This window comes from Lactuca virosa, chromosome 6 (genome assembly GCF_052849685.1).
Source record: "Lactuca virosa cultivar CGN04683 chromosome 6, Lactuca_virosa_CGN04683_v6, whole genome shotgun sequence".
NCBI lineage: Eukaryota > Viridiplantae > Streptophyta > Magnoliopsida > Asterales > Asteraceae > Lactuca > Lactuca virosa.
The window spans coordinates 91132714-91154623 of record NC_136431.1 but is presented as its reverse complement, the minus strand read 5'-3'; the positions used below and the strand labels follow the sequence as shown (position 1 = coordinate 91154623).

Below are 21910 nucleotides of genomic sequence, written 5' to 3'. Positions count from 1 at the left end.
TAACCTGAACAAAGTTTGCCTCTACGTCCCAAGCTTTTTCTTCCTGTGATGTCGTTGCATTTCCTTCTTCTTTAGGATCAGATTTGCAATCCTTTCCTATATGCCCTCTATAACCACAGTTGTAGCATTTGAAAGGAATATGCTTGTTTGATAGGAGACACTTTTTCTCTCTAGATTGTTCTCCCTTCTCACATTATGTAAATTCTTTTCTTCACTTTTGCCTTTATTTTTCCTAGCAGGTTTCTTGTACTTGTGATTGGAGTTGTGCCTTTGTTTACCCTTACCTCTTTCAGCATAGACTTCTTATTCTTTGGTTTTCACAAAAATTTCCCCCATCTGCTTTGTGAAGGCCTCCTGCCTGCTAAGAGCTTTTCGAATTCGATAATGGATGGTTGTACTGGTCAACCTTGGATCGTAGCTACAAAGCTTCTAAATTCAAACTTCAAACCATGTATAATGATTCACATCATACGAGTTTCCCCAATTTAAGACCGTGGATCAAGTTCTAAGATTTCTCTACAAATAGAATTCACTTTGTGGAAAAACTGGGGAATAGACATCTCACTTTGTGATGCAGACAACAATTCATTTTCAAGAAGTTGCAATCTTGTATGTTCTTTTTTTAGAACAAAACATTTAGGGTGTCCCAGGCTTCTTTTGGAGTTGTTGCATCACTGATGTGTTCCTATAGGTCCTCTTCAACTATCATTTTTCAAGATAAACATGGATTTTTCGGCTTTAATGTTCCACTTTCTTAGTACCCCATTGTTATCCTCTTCTCCTGACTGTCTAACCTCTTGACCTTTAACGACCTCTAACAAATCTTGCCCCTACAAGTACGAACAGATGCAGGTAGACCATGATTTGAAGTTTTGGTTGTTAAGCTTTCTTACACCACCTACAACTTGAAGATATCCATAGGTTAGGCTTTGATACCTGCTTTTTAACCAAAATGAAGTCACACACTATTGTACTTGTGACAACCCGGAACTTTTATCTTGCACACTTAATCAATTCAATCAAAGTTAAACATGTTTTGTTGACTTCTGGCACTGTTTGAGGGTACGTCTAAGTGTTCTAAGCTTAAGTGCAGCTGGGAACGAGAGTAGGAATGAGCCAACAAGTCGTATAGAGGCTAAACCGGGCCATACACCCTCCTGGGAGGTGTGTACGGCCGTACACATGGGTGTGCGGCCGCACACCCACCCTCCAACCGTACACTCTCCTCTATATCAAGGAGGAGACCCCTTCACTCATTCCTTTCCTTTGGCTGCACTCCACTTTCTCTCACTACTTTCTCTCTCTAAAAACTTCATCCAAGAACACTCTCAAGGCCTCAAAAACGTGAGTTTTCCATCACCTAGCTTATCATACATGAAGGACCCATTGATCTAAGCCCTTAATCATCAAAGTTCATCATGTTTTTCATCACATGAAGGTGTACGGCCGCACACCTTCATAAGGTGGCCGTACACACCTCAAAGAACCTCCAAAGTGAGAGTTTGATTCCCTATCTTCTAGTTGGACTTGGTTTGAACCTTAAAACGCTGAAAAATCGACTCTTGGGGCATATGTGAAGGGTGTACGGCCGCACACCCCTGTGTACGGCCGCACATACCCTCCGTACGGCCGCACACTCCTGTGTGCAACCGCACACGCCACCTGGCCGCACACCCACGACCACACACACTTCATATGGGCCGTACACTTGCCTTAGGTGAATCACAAGTGATTCCAACACTTGGTTCAAGTGTTTCCTAGTCCCTAAGGGGGGTTCCCTTGCATAGTTGCTTCTAAACACTATATTCATGGCTATATATGTCTCTAATTGTCATTTAGGACTCGTTGTGTCTCGGTAATTCTGTCGTGGAACTTCTTGTCCTTACGCGAACCTACCTTCGAAACATCTTCCAAAGGTGAGTTCATACCCCTACGTTTTTCCGAGTTTTCATGTTTTTAGTGGGAGAATACAAGCAAAAGTACAAGGAAATTTGTGCTCAAAGTTATCTCATTTACATAAAATATTATATGTTCAACATGCTTTTAACTTAGAAAATCGTTTTACCAAACGATTAAGAAATCAACCTGTAGAAATAGTTTTCAAAACTAAAGCAAGGAACTTGTAAATCTTGTCATAAAATGTGATATTTTGTAAAGGATTTATACAAATCATAAACAAGATTTTCGGTATTATTACTTGTAAATTTGTTATTTTAAGTTGGAGACACGTCCTTGGTAACACTCCACCGAATTCGAGAGTGTAGGACTAACCCTTGTAACCAGAATCTCTTGGAGGGAGAGCGTGACTTTTGTGTATAGATCTATACGGGACTGACTATCCCGCACCTCGCTGCTAGCTACAGTGGGACCGGCAGGTCTACGGGTGACAAAGTCATAAAAGATACTGGCCCCGTTACGTGCCATATCCAGTTTAATGTATGGTTATAAAACTCGCAACCTAGATAACAAAGATTTACTTTTGTAATAATGAATCTAATGAACTAACCTCAAAGTAATAACCGATAGATTACTGAAGGGTATTAATAATAATATCTTCAGGACTTAGTTCATCACGGTTTTCTTTTATTTAGTTTTATTTATGTAATAAGGCTAATATACCTCTCTGGGTGTAAACAGGGTTTTTAAAAGAAAACTGCTTTTCGAGTATGGTAGATACTCGCATACCTCAGTTTAGAACGGATAATCAATCATCAACCTTTAGGGAAAATATAGGATTTTCCTGGGACAACCCGGCTATTCAAAATCAGAATGTTCGACACGTAATCAATGGATATTCATATTCCTTCCACGACTCCTTGGATTGTACATATCTTGTACGGATTTGGAAGTCATGGGAGGAATGGGTTTTCAAACACGCTTTTTATAAGAAAATATAGGATTTTCTTGAGGAACGCTTTCCAAAAAGGATCAAAGAACATTTTTCCACCAAAACTAAATGCTTATGAACTCACCAGCTTTATGCTGATATTCTTTAAAACTGCTTGTATTGTCAGGAAATTAGTAGACAGGTACTTCCAAGAGTTTTGCAGAAGCCGGAGCGTTAGAGTCATGTCTTTCTATTTTGCTTTTGATATGAACAAAACTATGTATTAAACAATGTAAACCTTTTTCATATATGTATTTAATGTCTGGTTGTGTTTACTATGCTTGCTATGATACAATTGTTGTGATACTACGCTCGACGTCCTCCACCCCGAAACGATTCCGCCATCACGGTTTCGGGGTGTGACAGTACTCAACAAGATACTTCTGATTATGAGTAGAGAATAAGAACGATATAAAGCACACACAATGTAATGTACCAAAAATACTTAGTAAAAGTTTTTGTTTTTAAATCAACTAAAACCATCAATCATTCATTTCCAAACCATCAAAGTGTGACAATGTAGAAAACAACTATTAGAGTACAAATCATAAATGCAAAACACTGGTGGATGATATGCGATCACATCAGGCCCTTCCCTTTAGAACCAAAAGCACCTGAAAAACATTTTAAACATAAACCATAAGCACAAAGCTCAGTCAGTTCCCCAAAATTTCACATACCATACATACATTACCATGGGCTACCCCCATGGTCATGTACACAAGTACCATGGGCTATCCCCATGGTCTTTTCCCTGGATTCCATGGGCTATCGCCAGAGTCTTCCAACCAAGTTCCATGGTCTACCCCCATGGTATTTCATACAATTGCCATGGACTACACACATAGTCTTTCATACCAATGACACGGGCTACCCCCGGTGTCTTCCATGCAAGTATCACAAAGACAACTAGCATCCTACATAGTATAGTGACAATACTCACCTTAATCCGATGATGAAAAAATCACACACTCGAGCTGCTCCTACAAAGGCTCCTCACACTAAACATATCCAAAACCAACCCTAATTAATAATTAGGGTAATAACCCATTATCAAAGGTTCATTTCATACTCTATCTTACTAGGGTAAAGTCTATTTTACCCTTTCCTAGCTGAACCCACCCAATTATGGCCCATAACCTAAAAATGGCCCAAGAATACTTCTGGGAGTACACCATGCGTACTCCATCTTGACACCATGTGTACTGAGTGTCCACAGAAAAGGTTACGGGGCGAAACCCGTTACACCGTGCGTACTTAGAGGTTACGCCCTGCGTAACCCTTTATTGTCCAAAACCACTTTTAAACACTTAATACCTAAAGAATATATGTCCAACTCACAGATCTTAATCTTGGGAAGGTCTTAACTGATAAAGTCAACAAGTTTAAGCTTTTGTATGGCTGAATAGAGCCCAAAACCAAACCCTAAGTCCATAACACTCTTTAATACCCTCAAGCTCTTGGATGAGTGAGAAATAACAACAAATACTTCATTTTTATGACACAAAATTATTAGAAACAACATAAAGTAAGAAACTTGAGATCTAGAGTAGATTTTACTCACATGAAGCAAAAGTGAGAGCTTTATACCTCTAGAAGCTTGCAAAGATGATGAAGGTCCTGGATCTTTATGTGCTAGCCACAACAATCCTCAAAGAAGAACTTCTACTCCTTCGCTATGCACAAAGAACAAACAAAAGATGCTCACACAAGATAATCAAGGATTAGGGTTTTGAAACACTGTTTGGGGAGGATGGAGGCTAAACATGGAGAGACCTCAAGGGAGTTATGGTCCTTAGATAAGGCTGATGCTTGTCAAAATATTACTACACCTAATTTTACCTCCTATCTAACTAGCTATTCGACTAAAGGCAGTGTACCTTTTTGCAAATACTATAAATAGTCGGGTATCGAACACAGGGAACAAATTTAATTAACTAGTTTATCTACTAAATATTAACCTAATAAAAGCAAAAGTTAATTGGTTTTTATCCGATTTTTCAAGTTCAGACAAACTTATTCACTTAACTATCAAATTCAATCAATTACTAAAAACACATCTGTTTAGTTTGAATCCACTTCTCCTCTATGGTTAGCTACTAATTATGGATAATTCATGTTGGTTACCAATTACTATATTATTAGTAATTTAGGTCCAAATTTACTAATGTTTAACTAATTCATGTAGAACTATGCATAGTCACACATAATTAAACATAGAATCAGTTATGATTATGAATGGAGATATGTAAGATTTATTAAACAAACACAATTATGATCATAATTTATGTTCTCCAGCACATCTAAATTTAATTACTTCAATTTCTTATCTAAGATTTTATTGATCCTAGCTCTAGCAATTCAATGGTAACTAAATCACTAGGTGTCAAGTTCATGTAATTTAATAGTCACTAAGCTACACGGAACATGAATTCAAGCAATTCAAGCATCAAATATTAGAATGCTAGGTATTATCAATCAAACACAAGCATATAACCAAATAGTAAAATCCATAATTAATAAACTAATCCATGAGTTGAAGCTTCATCTAGCTAAACAGAAGCAGCTAGATTCAGCTACTCATGGCTGATAAAAAAAAATCCAAATTCAATAATTAAAGACATGTTCAACTTGCACCAATTCAAAGTAATGGTTATGATCTTCAATCACTCGTTCTTCCTTGGATGCTTAACACTTGAATTTTGTGACTTGTTTTTCTCTATAATTCGTCTTCTAAACCCCCAAATCTACACAAGAACTCCTAAATTCGTAAGTGCCAAGGGTATATATAGTTTTCAGAATTCTTACACTTCACGTCGTGAATTGAGGTGAATCCTTATCGGGAAAGGACTCTGACTTCCCGTGCACTTATCTTCTAGAAACACCCACTCCACGTCGTTTAAGAGAAATCCACGTCGTGAGTTGAGGTTTATCGCTGGGATTTCATTCTTTTAATTCTTCAAACCTCCAAAGTTTAGTTACTTGTTGCTTTTGGTCCTTATTCTTGAAGATTGCTCCTTTTGGATGAAAAATACAATTCAATCTTATAAGTACCATTTATCTTTGCAAATAACCAAAATATGTATAAAAATGTATTCAAATATTGCCTAAAAATGTGTGTAAATATCGCAATATCAAATACCCCACACTTATCCTTTGCTTTCCCTCAAGCAAAACCAATTAATTTTAAGTCAAACTTCCATCACCAACATCACATAGGACAATCCATTTTGGACTCGGCCATTATACCAAGACCTCAATGCGCATATCTGTGTCTAAAATCCTAATAACTTCCCTAATTCCTAAATACTCACAACCCTTATGAATCTTCACCCCTTAGCTTATACAACATTCATTTTGCAACTCTCCGAATCAATCCTCAGAAATATTTCTTAACATCAAGGTATTTTTGTTAAGCTACCCAAGCATACATAATCTAGAAAAATTACAACTTTTGATACCACAACAGAGCTCTTGGAATTCTTCATCTCTTTGACATTTGATCTTTGATTTATTTGAATTCACCACGTTTATTGTTCGATTTTGGTATCTTCTACTTTTTGATTCTTCAGAATTTTGATCTTTTGATCTTCATACTTTGATAGCTCCAAAAATTCTTGCATTTTTTGTGTAATTTGTTGTTTATATATAACTCACTTTTTTCGCTCATTACCCACATGCTTAAGAAAGGGAGCTTAACTTCAACCTTTATTAGTTGGAGGTATTAGTCTAAGTGCAATGACTACATAAGCTCTCCTGGATAGATTTGGGGTTCAGGCTGCAAAACATATTATGTCATATAAACTACCAGTTTACCTTTCATATCTCATGGATTTTCACTAGGAATGGGAAGCCACAAATACACTATAACATATATTGGCTAAATTAAACATTTGAGCTCGCATCAGATCATCCCACATAATTCTAGCATCTTAAGATTAAATTATTACTAGATATTTAGTTTTTAGATTATTAAAATTTTAAAATTTTAAATTTCCTAGCAATTTACTTTTTTGACCCCCTAACCCACACTTATTACATACAATGCCCTCATTGTATGCGTAAAATAATTTAAAAGCAAGAAACAGGAGAAAAAAGGAACGGACAACCCTAGGCTAGTAGTGGCGAGATCGATTATGAAAGTGTGGATAACTTCAAACATCTTGAATATGTGAATGGAACTTGGATCTTCTGAGATATGTGAATGTGCCGATGAAATGTGAATTCGAGACTTGAATCTTAAACAAATGTAGTGTAGAAAATCTTCAAAGTATAGTTCATCAATTTGGGAAAGCATACGCCACATTTTATGGTTGAGAGGAAAAAGGAACAACCCAATTATGTAGATCACGTCGTGGAGTTAGGATCCACGACGTGTTATCGATTGAAATCGTATTTGATATCGCGATGGGTTATAAATTCACGAAATGGAGTTAAGGTCCACGTCGTGTAAACTGGGTTTCACAGAATGTATTTGGACAATAATTCTTCGATGCAAGTCAAGTGCAACACTGAATATATAAATGCGTTTAGACCCTTCTAAAACTCTATGATTTCTTTGAGTCTTCCCTTATATCTTTATTTTCTTATGAAATTAACCACACACTTGTTAAAAATTGTGGGTCTGGAATCTTGACTCTAAACGACACGACTTTACTCGAACACTCCTATCTCTGTTCTCTCATCATCCCGCTCACGATAGCTCACCAAATCTGCAACAAAGTAAGTAATAATGGAAAGAAGAAAACAACCATCCCGTAGTTGGTTATAAGTTCAAAACAAACCAAATAAAAAAACAAACTTAAAAACCAAATAAAAACTAAAAGATAAAACTACTAATCATCCTTGTCTCCTTACGCTCCACTCGATCCAGCTCCGTCCCCACGTCTTGTCCTATACTCACTCAATGTCTGACAAACTGGATAGTGATCTCCCAAATGTGGTGGTTGTGTAACGTTGAAGTGCTGGATCATATTCTACATCGTCCCTCCAATCCAATTCACGCTCAAGGTCATTTGATGAAAATAACCAACCATAGTATCCTCGCCAAAAGTAGTAGCTCCCATTGGTGAATTTTGATGCACCGACTGTCCTCTTTCGCCATGCCCCCGTACATTCCTTCTTCCCCTTGGACGCGACTGCTTTTCTTGTTGACCAACGGGTTGCTCAACATCTTCCGGGGTATCACAAATCCTCCACCTGTGTTCACCACCACCCACATAACACTCAAGAATTGGACTGTCAAATCATTTTCCTTGAAGCGTGTAAGGTTCCAAATAAAATTAGGACTCAAAATACCATAAGACAAGACGAGTCGGGTGACCAAATGTCCTCCCATAATGGGACTACCGCGCCGAGGACTACCAGCTTTCTTCCCAAAAATCATGCAAGGATATATGGTAGGTCGCAGAACACTCCGGGTGTAATGATGCTCCAAAGATCAAATAAATTTTGAGTAGGAACCTTATCCCAATGATGTTTATGGTTGATTCAGAAGGTGATAAGACAATGTAGAAACCGGTAAATGGGAGACCAGATTTCGACTTCACAAGCATCACGAGATTTGTACTCATGATTTGAAATGCTCCTCCAAAACTGGACATCTATCACTCCTGATTTGAAGTCCCGAACACAGCCTTGTAAGAATAAAAAAAATGGGGTGATTGCATCTCTTCTTCAGTATAAAGCCCCATTCTCCATGTAAACTCACGAAGGCTACATTCTCGGTATAAACCTCCCAGACGCAACTCAAGAGCCCGATTGTAGCTTGGATCAATATTTTTCTCTTCAAATTTCACCGTGGAAAAGAATTCGACTGATAATTCCCGATAAACAGGTTCTTGAATAGATAAAATATTTCTCCACCCGTTACATGGAAATGAAAAACCCTCTCCAATAAATAATGTAGACCAATGTCTCTCCACTTCTGTTACCATTCCTATCCCACGCAGCTATGCCCAATCAACTACTGGAGCAATTGAAAACTCTCGGTTGTACAACCACCCTAATCTGTTCATATAATTGTTGAGCAATGCTTGTGAAATGTTTTGCGGGAATCGGTAAAGCGGATGAATGCTTGACACGTCAATGTGATCTTGGTATTGTGGAACTACTCGATGAGGCCCCATTATACCTAAAAAATAATGAATAGGAAACAAAACAAACAAACCACCAAGTAATTAAATCATTAAGCAAAACAGAAAGCTGTATGCCCAGGTTTCACGTCGTTGACTTGAAGTCCACGTCGTGGATTCTGTTCGTGTCGTGGTTTTGATCGGTCCTTCTATGGTCCAAACGAACTGAAATTATCACTTGGGGTTTGTTAAATCTGTTAGTCTAAGGCTCTATATAACACATGCAATCAAAATTTATTAACTAATTGACTCAATTTGGGAATTTCAAGTCCAAGAACAACCCTAGATTCTAAATGTAAATAATGGGAAGAAATTAACAAGAACATGGAATGGATAACTTACCAAAGGTGGATATGAGACACTAAATCAAGAAATTGTGGAAGAAATGTGCAAAAATCCGAAGTGGGGGATGCTACTGGTTCGTCTGTGCGTATGAGTAGTTTATGTTTTGGTCAAAGGCTGAAGTCACATAAAATGCCCCCGGGTGACTTTATAAAGTTCATGTCGTGGATTCTAATTCACGTCGTGAATTTGTTAACTGAGCTAGTTGTCGGGCCAAATCAAATGGAACACGAGGTGGGCTTTCAACCCACGACGAGTTATCGAGTTTAGTTGCCAAAAATCCCATTTTTTCTTAAAACTTCAATTTATTCCTAATAAAAATTTACCACTCAATATATAGGAACCCCACACTAGATTGTTGCTGTGTTCTAAAAAGGTAAGATGGCTTAGATGATTATTTAACCTAAAGTTCAACTAAAAATGCAGAAATTAAAAATGCATAAACGAAAAGAAAAGTGAAAACCAAGCTCGGGTTGCCTCCCGAGAAGCGCTTCTTTTTGTTTGAGTCATGAGTCGGACTCCGTGCTGCCTCACGTTGAATATTCACGAGTTTCCATCTCCATTTGCACCTTTTGATCCTTCCATCCTTTCTTGTAAGCCTACACCCTCCTAAGATAAGCCTTTTTAGAGTTTTCCTTTTTACCCTTAGCATCACCCTCTTCAAGCTTCATTTTTACCCCTTTATTCACAACAAGTTGAGGTTTTGCTCCTTCTTCACTCTTTAGATCCATAGATTCAATTTTTTTTTTCTAAAGTTAGCTATTTTACTTCTGAAGTAACCTCTTCCTCATCACTCGACACTAAGTCTTATTCACTCTCCTTGCTCACCAAAGATGTTGGAGTTTTGTAAGCAAACACTTCAAAAACTATTGGAATGGATGCTCTTCGCTTTGTACGTTTGACTTGTTGAATTGACTGAATTTCTTCTTCCATTAATTTTTCCAACTCTTCAAGTGTTGGGTTTTGAGCAATATAACACTCCTATAGTGCACATGCAACCCTAAATTCTTTGGATCTATGTTTTCTCTAATTATACATGCATTTTAAATTTTTCCAAAGCCTTCTCGTAACTAGCATACAAATTGTCAAATGAACAATATAACTAGTTAGATTACTTACCTCTTAGAAGGACTTGTAGTTCTTGACCTTTGTAAGCTTGAGCACCCCAAGTGTGATGCTTCTAATGGTTCACAAACACCAATATGCAAAAGGTGGCTTAAGAGAATAAGTTACTTAGCTCAAAAAGAAGGTGTAACCGATTTTGGTTCATGAGGGTTCTATTTATAGTGTTGCACATGCTAGGGTTACACTTTGTAAACCCTAATGACCCATGACTTTCCACATTCTCATGTTCCATGGATTTAACCTCCATTGATTATCCATGGATTATCTCATTGGATTAGCCCATCTAAATAATCATGGATCATTGGCCCACACTACAAGAATCATTGATTTACATAATCAATCCCATATATTTAATTAGTCTCTTTTGACCACAAAATTAATTCCAAATTAATTCTTGATCAATACTAATCAAATAAGTTCATTTTAATATATTATACTTGTAATATATTAATAAACCATAAATAACCTTATTCTCAAAAGTCCATCCTATCAAATTGCACTGGTGACGGCAACCCAAAAGGACCATGCTACAATCGGCTCAAGTACATCCCAGTAATAGTTATGGGCTTTGACACCAAATCCAACATCAAGCTCATTTTCTTCATTTATGTTGAATACTTCACCTTGAGCATGATTATTTTGAAATCCATCTTCCACTCCAAAGGTAACTTCTTCATGTCCAACTCTGAACGTAATTTTAGACTCATGAATGTCTACCAAAGCTCTAGCAGTATTGAGTAAAGGGCGACAAAGAATTATTGGGACATTGGTATCTTCCTTCATATCCAAAACAACAAAATCAATTGGAAATACAAATTTCCCAATTTTACAAATATATCCTCAACTATGCCTCGAGGATGAGTCACCGAACGATTAGACATGTGCATCGTCATTCTAGTAGCCTTTAAATCTAGAAGATTTAGATTTTGATAGAACGAGTAAGGCATTAAATTTATGCTTCCTTCAGAATCAGCTAAAGTATAAGTCTTCATGTTATTTCCAAATTCACATGGGAGAGTGGGGCATCCAGGATCTCCCATTTTCTTTGGTAATTCACCCAATATTACTTTAGAACTCTGCTCACTAAGGATCACCTTGGAGTTCTTCTCTAATTATTGGTGCGTATCGAGTAAGTCTTGCAAAAACTTAGCATATTCGGTAACTTGGGACAATGATTCAATAAAAGGAGTGTTTATAGGAATATCCTTCACTTGCTTCATAAACTTTAAATGTTCCTGTTCCAATGTATGAATCTTAGATCGAGAAGGAAATGGCAGTGGAGGATGAAAAACTCGAGTATCATCAAAAATATTATGTTCAGACTGGCCCCAAGTCACGGAGAATGGATCTCCACGTCGTGGTGTCAGTAATTCAGCAACAAGATCTTCTTCAATTTTCAACCTCTTCGGCTGTGGTCCGGACTGATGTGGCTCAACTTCGAGGGCTTCTAGGAATTCAGAGATGGTATCTTCTTCAAGTTCGATCACCTTGACTTGCGGTTGAGGCTTTTTGTCGGGAATTTTTGGAGAAATTCGCTCATTTACCAAAGTAGTTATTTGTCCAAGTTGATCTCTTATCACTGCATCGGTTTCATCATGTATTTTCTCCGAAGCCTCCATGAATCTAGTTAGCATGGACTCTAAATCCACCTTATTTTCAGGTGGCGGTTGCTCTTTTTGATAAAATCCTCAACAGTTTGCCTAAATATTTCTTCTTTTTGTTTTTTATATTCATCATATGGCAACCACTCTTTCTTTGGCTTCCTCTAATCTTTATCATATTTATCTCCACTGGAGTATCATACTTGAGCCTTCTTATTCCCGCTCTCGTCCAAATGGCAATCTTTTGTTAAATGTGGACCATTGCATCTTTCACAACCCACACGAATGGCATGTATGGATTGGTCCATCTTAGTCATTCTTCGGCCCATAGTGTTTAGCACAGCTAAAACAACTTACATATCTTCAGAAGTGCCACTCCCAATTCCTTTCGCTCCATCATGTCTAGGATTATCGTATTCACGCGAATGATTAGAAAACTCTTCAATCAATTCCTTATTCTCACCAGGATCTTTCTTTGTTAAACGTCCTTGAGAATCAAGGAGTTTCCTTGTCATCACGTTCACCCCATCATAGAAGATTGATACTTCTTGTTGCTCATTCAAATCATTTTGGGGACAATTTCTTATTAATCCGTTGTATCTCTCCCATGCCTCGTAGAGTGACTTACCCGGTTGTTGCTCGAAGTTTGCTATGGATTTCTTGAGTTTAGCAAGTTTAGAAGGTGGGAAAAAATGTTTTAGGAATTGTTCATGTATTTGCGCCCAAGTAGTAATTGCACCAGGTGGAAGTGCCCTTAGCCAATCCCTAGTAGCTCCCTTAAAGTTAACAGGAAGCATTCTCAAAAGCACCGTCTCTCTTGGAACATTCGGGATGTTGAAGTAATCAACCATGTCATTGACTTCATCAAGGTGTTTGTAATCATCCTCATGATCTTTCCCGGAAAATGGTTCTTCCTTAAGCGCGTAAAGAATATGTCCCTTCAGCTCGAATGTTGCGGTAGCAGGAATTCCAGGTTGCACTAGACCGAGATCGGTGTCCTCTCAGATTCTTTTCTTATATGCCACTATGGATATGTTGGCAATGTTCGCCATCTCGTCTTTTGGCTCGTCTTCGGGTTCGCTCTCTTTTTTTATCAGTTTCTGATTTGAAATCGGATTCGTGAAGATAATGATTTTGCTCAAAGCTTTCTAACTTGCTTTCGTTCTCTGAGGAATTGCTTGATTCACACACGTTCTTCCCATTCTTCTTTCCGAAAACTGATTTAAGATCCTTGAAAGGCGACTTCTTTGGTGGTTGGGTTTCTCCTACGTTCTTATCCGTCTTTTTACAAAGGGCTGACTTTGGATCTTCAAGCGGTGGTATCAAAGGTGTGTTAGATCCATAGGTCACGTACTACTGCAACAAAAACAAAAAATAAAAATGTAAATTTGAACGAAAACTACTTAAAAAGTCCTACTGAACGTCCACCACGACGTGGTAGGGAATACAAATTCGTGTTATCGCAGAAAATCGAAACAGAAACGAAAAAATGAAGGAAAAACGTAAAATAACCGAGTTCACGCCGTGAGCTTAAGGCTCAAGTCGTGAATTCAGTTCTGAAAAAAAGTAATGCTCAAAATTAACTTCTTGCAGGTTTTACCCCAAAAAAGGATCGATTAACCTAAAGCAAATAAAATTTAAACTAAATAGTTGTTCCCCGGCAACGGTGCCAATAACTTGATGCTTGTCGAAATATTACTACACCTAATTTTACCTCCTATCTAACTAGCTATTCGACTAAAGGCAATGTACCTTTTCGCAAATAATATAAATAGTCGGGTATCGAAAACAGGGAATAAATTTAATTAACTAATTTATCTACTAAATATTAACCTAAGAAAAGCAAAAGTTAATTAGTTTTTATCCGATTTTCAAGTTCAGACAAACTTATTCACTTAACTATCAAATTCAATCAATTACTAAAAACACATATGTTTAGTTTGAATCCACTTCTCCTCTATGGTTAGCTACTAATTGTGGATAATTCATGTTGGTTACCAGTTATTATATTATTAGTAATTTAGGTCCAAATTTACTAATGTTTAACTAATTCATGTAGAACTATGCATAGTCACACATAATTAAACATAGAATCAATTATGAATTATGAATGGAGCTATGTAAGATTTATTAAACAAACACAATTACGGTCACAATTTATGCTCTCCAGCACAACTAAATTTAATTACTTCAATTGCTTATCTATGATTTTGTCGATCCTAGCTCTAGCAATTCAATGGTCACTAAATCACTAGGTGTTAAGTTCATGTAATCTAATAGTCACTAAGCTACACAAAACATGAATTCAAACAGTTCAAGTATCAAATATTAGCATGCTAGGTATTATCAATTAAACACAAGCATATAACCAAATAGTAAAATCCATAATTAATAAACTAATCCATGAGTTGAAGCTTCATATAGCTAAACAGAAGCAGCTAGATTCAGCTACTCATGGCTGATAAAATAAATCTAAATTAATAATTAAAGACATGTTCATCTTGTACCAATTCAAGGTAATGGTTATGATCTTTGATCACTCGTTCTTCCTTGGATGCTTAACAATTGAATTGTTTGACTTGTTTTTCTCAAGAATTCTTCTTCTAAACCCCCAAATCTCTAGAAGAACTCCAAAATTTGTAAGTGCTTAGGGTATATATAGTTTTCGGAATTATTGCACTTCACGTCGTGAATATAGACTTCACGTCATGAATTGAGGTGAATCCTTATAGGGAAAGGACTCTGACTTCCCGTGCAATTATCTTCTAGAAAGACCCACTCCACATCGTGTAAGAGAAATCCACGACGTGAGTTGAGCTTTTCGCTGGGATTTCCTTCTTTTAATTCTTCAAACCTCCAAAGTTTAGTTACTTGTCGCTTTTGGTCCTTATTCTCAAGATTGCTCCTTTTGGCTGCAAACTATAATTCAATCTTATAAGTACCATTTATCTTTGCTAATAACCAAAATATGTATAAAAATGTATTCAAATATTGCATAAAATGTGTATAAATATGGAAATATCAAGGGCTCAACCCTAACATTTAGTGTTTGGGGCCTTCATGAGTACGCCTTTCATAATCCTCACGTACGCCTAACATACTCGAATAATTTTGTGTTCCTTCATAAATGATGTACGCCCTATATACTTATCATGTACACTCAACGTACTACCAACTCCCATTTCCATCTTAACTTCAATCCGCCATAACTTATTCGTTCCAACTCCATTTTCGACGTACTTTATATGCACGGAAAGGTATTGAAGGTCCCCACAATTATATCTTGTTACTTATGGATTGCCACAAACTGTACGAAAATGAAAACCCTCGCACGAAGTCTAATATATGACTTTTCCCTTTCTACTCTTTGGTCCTTGACAAGTATTAAAGGGTTTGGGATTTGCAAACAACATTATCAACCTTTAATAAGGTCTAAACCTTCCTTCCTTCAAGGCCGAAATCCTTTTCATAATCGAACTTTGGATCACATCTCGAAATTCATAAATGACCAGAAACAAGGTGTTACAAATCTACCCCACTTAAATTAGATTTTGTCCTTGAAATCATTCCTTACTACTTCTTCTGCCACACTAACCAATCCGAACAGAGCTTCCTAAAATCCAATTAGGGTTGTGATGTTGCATCATACCTACGACTGCCCTCCAATATAGTAATCACAACACCAAACTTAGTAGAAATCACATACCCTAACAAAGAATGAATCCTTGACCCACTAACTTCAACCAAAATGAACAACCATCATTATTCTTCCTGAAATCCGAAAATCCAATACCTTGTACGACTCCTAGACAGACAGAGCCATTACCCAATGAGACTTCACTTTGCAACCCGAACTAAATGGATCCCTTCCGACCCTGCATGATCTTGCTGATAATTGGAAAACAGAATCCCTAACCATTCATCGTTGCTAAAACCTTTCATTGGAAAACAAGGGTGACTCCCGACACGAGTCTCGCGCTTAAATGTCAAACCAATCTATAACTCCCATCTTGATAACCAAAGATCTACATATTCAATCTATCCGAGATCTTCTAATTCCATGCTCACCTTCTACTAAACTAGGATACAGAATCCCCAACCATCCAATCAGACTGACAATCTCATGCTTGGTCGCACCATGAGAATCTTCCCAAGAGTCTAACTGATGAAGGATACCCTAGCCTACTTACCACATGTATCCAACACATTGATCACAGAGTCTCCCTACTCTAAACATGATCTAACACCTTAACTAAGCCAATTACTACTGGGTCCCACCCTTAGAAGTCACACACTTAATGCTTCACGATCAACCGTGATACCACCTAATCCGCTAGAATACTTAAAATTCTAGGTCACTAAGACTTGCAACTAACACCTCACTGGCTCGGATACTTCCAAGCTAACTTAAACAAATCGGGTCTTACCTATGGGTATCACCCACACTATCGTAAACAAATGAGCCTCGCGCACGGGTCTCACCCATCTGAGATTCATATTATCCTAAACACCGTCACAGCTCCAAGAATACTCAATCTCAACAAGGATTTGTCAACCAACAATAACGATACGACTTGACCCACGCATACGCTATGATCCTCCAAAAATCCATCCACCACTCCTGTGATGGTTTGACTCATCCTAGTGAAGGCTTAGACTCTTATCAGAGGCTTACAACACTTATACAACAGCCTTGGTCCCAACCCATGGTATTACCATCCATCCACCTTATCAAACCATGATCAACATGAGACGAAACCTCATCCCACTAAACCCTAATCAGGTGTCTGGGTCATGCTTCGAACCCCAAAGCCTTTATCAGACAATAACATGCAGAGAGGCTCTAACACAACCCTCAACCTGAACCTAGTTACATATTCCTCATGTGCCACTACTAATGCTTTACGTAATCGGCAAGATAACCTGAATCTTCATTCCTTATGAAAACCTCATTCCATATATTATGACTTGAACTGGCTCTCTACTTGCCTACGGTATGGAAATCCTCCTTGTTTTGTGCCTAGAATTATCCCATTAATCTGAACTATTATCTCCCACTTGGATTCAACTACGCCCTGCCAACCTCGCAATTGATGGATTTCTAAGCCATATCGCAACCTTACTACCCCACTAATATCCTCTTCAACTTACAAGAGCTAAGATTCCAATACCTAACGACCCAGTGTATTCACTCCCCGAACCAGATTAGACACTACATTCTCCTTGTAGGAAAACATCGTTGCCCCCCAAGCACCTTCCTTATGCAATTCCAAATCCTTGAGTAACTTGAATGGATAACCAAAGACAAATAAACCATTGATCGAATCGGATGGACCACCAATCCAGAAACCCACTTGCTGAAAGTTCAATGTACCCATGACATCGCCAACCTATACAGTTCAAATCCTCTTGGCAATTCCAGTGGCTGAACACCCACACGTGAACAATTCATCTCTCACACCCAGGGGTGATAGGTTACCACTACTCTACCCCACTAATGGTGGCAATCAGCTCAATAAGCTAATCAACCATAAACCGATAACCAACTCAAGTGTCACACCCCAAAACCGGAACGGCGAAAACGTTCTGGGGTGGAGGACGTCATGTCAAGTATTACAACACATGCAATATAGTAATCAAAGTACAACAACCATTGCATTAATAGTATAAGTTTTTACATATGTTACATTTAGCAACATCATCAAGAGTAGATATATAGAATAACATAGGATGCAGCTCGGTACTAGGCTGACTTCGCAAAAGCTCCCGGAGTGTACCTGTCTACTGACGACCTGAGAATACAAGTTATTTTGAAAGAGAGGATCAGGATTTTAATGCTGGTGAGTTCATAAGTATTTTAATGACATTGATATAAATACATGTTTTTCCTCAAAATAATCTCATAAAGTTTATAGAGTATTTGAATTCCTTCCAGAAAATCCTATATTTTCTAATAAAAGTAGTCTTCTACCAAGACCCGACTATTTTGTGTTTAAAGAAAGGGTTTCTCTACTAAAAGCAGTCTTCTACCAAGACCCGGCTGTTTCATGTTTAAAGAAAGAGTTTCTCTACTAAAAGCAGTCTTCTACCAAGACCCGACTGTTTCATGTTTAAAGAAAGAGTTTCTCTACTAAAAGCAGTCTTCTACCAAGACTCGACTGTTTCATGTTTAAAGAAAGAGTTTCTCTACTAAAAGTAGTCTTCTACCAAGACCCGGCTGTTTCATGTTTAAAGAGCATTTTTCCCAAATATTACTATCATTATCAAAATATAGTTTTACATTAACATTTTTCCCAAATATTACTATCATTATCAAAAGGATGAAGAACACGAATAACACTATGAGTTTTAGGCTTAGATTCAAGTGTCTTACCAATAAAACAAGCTGAATGATGAAGTATTTCATGTTTTTGAGGCCCTTAGAGTGTTCTTGGATGAAGTTTTTAGAGAGAGAAATAGAGAGAGAAAGTAGAGTGAAGCCAAAATGGGAAAAGAGTGAATGAAGGGGGTCTCCTCCAATATATAGGGTCGGGTGTACGGCTGGGAGGGTGTATGGCTGGCTGTGTGCGGCTGGCTGGCCGCACACTCGGGTGTGCGGCCGCACACAACATGCTGGGTGTGTTTGGCCCGATTTATTGATGCTACACACATTCTAACCCTTCCCAAGACTCATGTCTAGGTTATACTAAGCCTAGAACACTCGTATAGACCCACAACTTCATTACAAAATCGTAAAACGAGGCTAACTTTGATAAAAATGAAGGATGTACAAGTTAGAAATTTCGGGTTGTCACATCATCCCCCCGTTAGAGGGAATTTCGCCCCGAAATTAGAATCTTAACGAACACTCAAGGATGGATGCGAAAGATGCGGATACTTCATGTTCTATCTGATTCGCCCATTCCCTTGGGGAATCAGATCTATACCGGTATCTAGCGAACATTCAATACGAGGTATGGCTTCTCCTCCGATCTCTAGGCTACACAGGATAAGGTTTCATCAGTTTCCTTTACCGAGCTAGATTTCTCCTGTTTCCCTTAACGAACGTGGCTCTGGTTTCCATGGATCGAATCGAGAAAATGGTGAGAGTTTTGTCGGGTACTACCGGTTCATTCGCTGAGACGTGGACAGGTTAGGGTGGAATTTTTGGAATCCCTAAAGCAGTCTGGGTCTGATGGATACTGGACCAATTCTATCAAGAATCTCTGATGGTCCTCAGTTCTTTGGAATATGGAACGTTTCAGTACCCCAAAACATAGTGTACTTCCATGGCGAGATCATCACTTGGCGTGATCACCATTCTGAGGTTCCAAAAGTTTTCCCTTACTGGAGGTGTAGTCCTCATGATTGGCTCCTAAGAGTCTCAGGTCGTATTCGGATTCGTATTTCCTACTGGTTGGCTTTCGGAGATTTTTTGGATCATTGAAGGTGCTGACTATATGCTGGCATCTATTGTTTGCGTGGCATCTACCTCAGCCTAGTGCATAAAGGACCTGCACTTTTGACTTATGAGGTGCTTCTAACGGAATATCTCAAACGTCAGAATGATAGAGGGTTTTACCCAATGATGCTTAGATAACTCTAATTTCATCATAGTCTAATAGATGTTTTCACAACATGATCCCTAATCGGAAGGAATCGTTCTCTCATTCGGTTCGCTGTTTCATGGATAGCACTCTCTGATCAGGGCTAGTTTCGCCCTTGGAGATTTTCTGAAGTGATTGACTATCTCAGGAGGTGGTTCTACTATCTCTTAGAGATAATGTTCCTTGGATCACCTAGTAGTCTAACAAATCTCTAAGACATGCTCCATTAGTTTCTCCATTGTGTCTGTTTCCTCTAGATTGTAGGAAGCGCGTGATCTTTTATAACCCGTCGACTAACACCTAGACTGGTGTCGAGTCCACAATCTCTTTATGACCTGGGTTATAAAGCTTAACGCAACTTGCTGCCTACTTTAGTCAAGTATTCCTGGTCGCGGAGGTAATCATGCGGTTCTTAGCATCCTAGTATTAACTTTGGTGAATGCAGACTATCATCTATAGGGCGACGGTAACTTTCTCACATGACGAGGCACTATCACAACTCTTTCCGACCTAGGCACTTCTCGTCTGTATCCGGATGAACGAAGTGCTTGAGTAGTGCGAGCATCCCTTGCAGCTACTCTTCCGATATTACCGAGTCTCTCTATCTAGATTAAATCTAGATGGCATAAGACTCTGCCACTCAGAACCTCTAATTTCCCAATCCATTCTTCTCAGAGTTTAACCTGTCACAACTTTCCAGGTTTCTTGGCTCACTACTGAGATGCTTAATTTGTGGGATCAGGCGTGAATGGATGGTCGTAGTCAATGTTTTTGACTCTTACGACTTGAGTCACTTTTCCTAACTGAGGGTGTCAGCTACTATGTTGGCTTAACCGGGATGACAACAAATTTCGAATTTGTAGTCATTTTAGTAGCTTAACCCACAATTGTTCTCTTGACTTCAGCTCCTTTCCTATGGTTATACGATGAAGGGTTTTATTTTAAGGTTCATGGTAGACCTCATACTCGGCTCAATCACTATTACCCAGTGTATGCAAGTCGTATATGATTGAGATTGACAGGATGTTCAGATGTGTGGCCCCACCCCAAACGCACAACCAAACAAGGAACAGGGAGTAGGGCGGAAGCACACATCTTAAATCTTATCGACCTAAATTATATAGCACTCCAATACATATACTCAGTAGTAGTAAGTTAATCCCATGAGTTCTTTCTCTTGATTCACGAACTAGATCGTGCGGTGCAAGTGGTCTTTCTGGAGGATCTATTGAGTAGGCCTCGGGCGGTTATTGCCTTCCGGAATATCTGCAGTGCCTTCCGCTTATGGTTTTAATGACTAATGGGGTTGGTTAATAGCGCGTGGTACCCCTCTCCTGGGTACTTCTAAAGGTTGGATGAGAGAGACGACAAATGGTTCGCATTAGGTTTTCTTATTAGGTTCGAAAGAACCTTTATTTGACACCTATGATAAGGTGAAAGTTCTTTTTACACAACACTAGGAATTCTCGCATGGTCGAACCAAGTCGAACCATGACTGACGGTAGTGTCGAAATTAATAAACATCGACACGATATAGAATGAAGATTGATAGGACCATGTGCTGAACAGGGCACACAAGTTCTTAGCGTCTCGGGTTTCGTCCATGGTATTACTATCGTGGATACTTGGACCGATATGATTGACGCTGAACGCTGGGGGTCCTAATGTTTTGGAATAATGTACTTTTCATGAACGGATTTCTCACGAGGTCTCTCTATAACCGCCTAGTATACACTAGTCATTTATAATTAAGATTAAAAGGACCGTTGACTGAGCGACTCTGCCCTAAATCCACAACCAAACAAGGAACAAGAGATAAGGCCGCATCACTCACTCGAGGTCTATCAATCCTAATTATAAATGGCCTTAACGTATATACTAAGCCATCATAGCTCTACCTGATGGGTTTTTAAGTTTTACAACAGTGCTGCGACTTTTGCCTTAACGAGGGAGTAATTACAATTAGAATTGATTTTTAAAGTTTTTGATTAGCTACTTAAGGTTGAGAAGCGTACCAAAATTCTATCGGGTTCCTTGATGTTCCTCTAGGTATTAGGGTTAAACTCCTCATGCGTCTTTGTCATTTCTTTCAGTTGGGCAGTCCCTCTTAAGATGCCCAATTTCACCACATAGGTGGCATATTGGACTGGTCCCAACATTGGTGGTTGATGTAATGAACTCAACCGAAGTCCTGCAGTTGCGAGCGGTATGCCCCTTCATGTTGCACCTAACGCA

The 21910-nt window shown here is 38.5% G+C and overlaps 1 non-coding gene across 1 annotated transcript; it reads left to right on the top strand.

Annotated features, from left to right (window-relative positions):
- Positions 1-12650: 12650 nt before the first annotated feature.
- LOC145122872 (small nucleolar RNA R71) lies at positions 12651-12757 on the top strand. Its single transcript, XR_013714773.1, has one exon. It is a non-coding gene; the product is annotated as a small nucleolar RNA R71 (small nucleolar RNA).
- The last annotated feature ends 9153 nt before the right edge of the window (positions 12758-21910 follow it).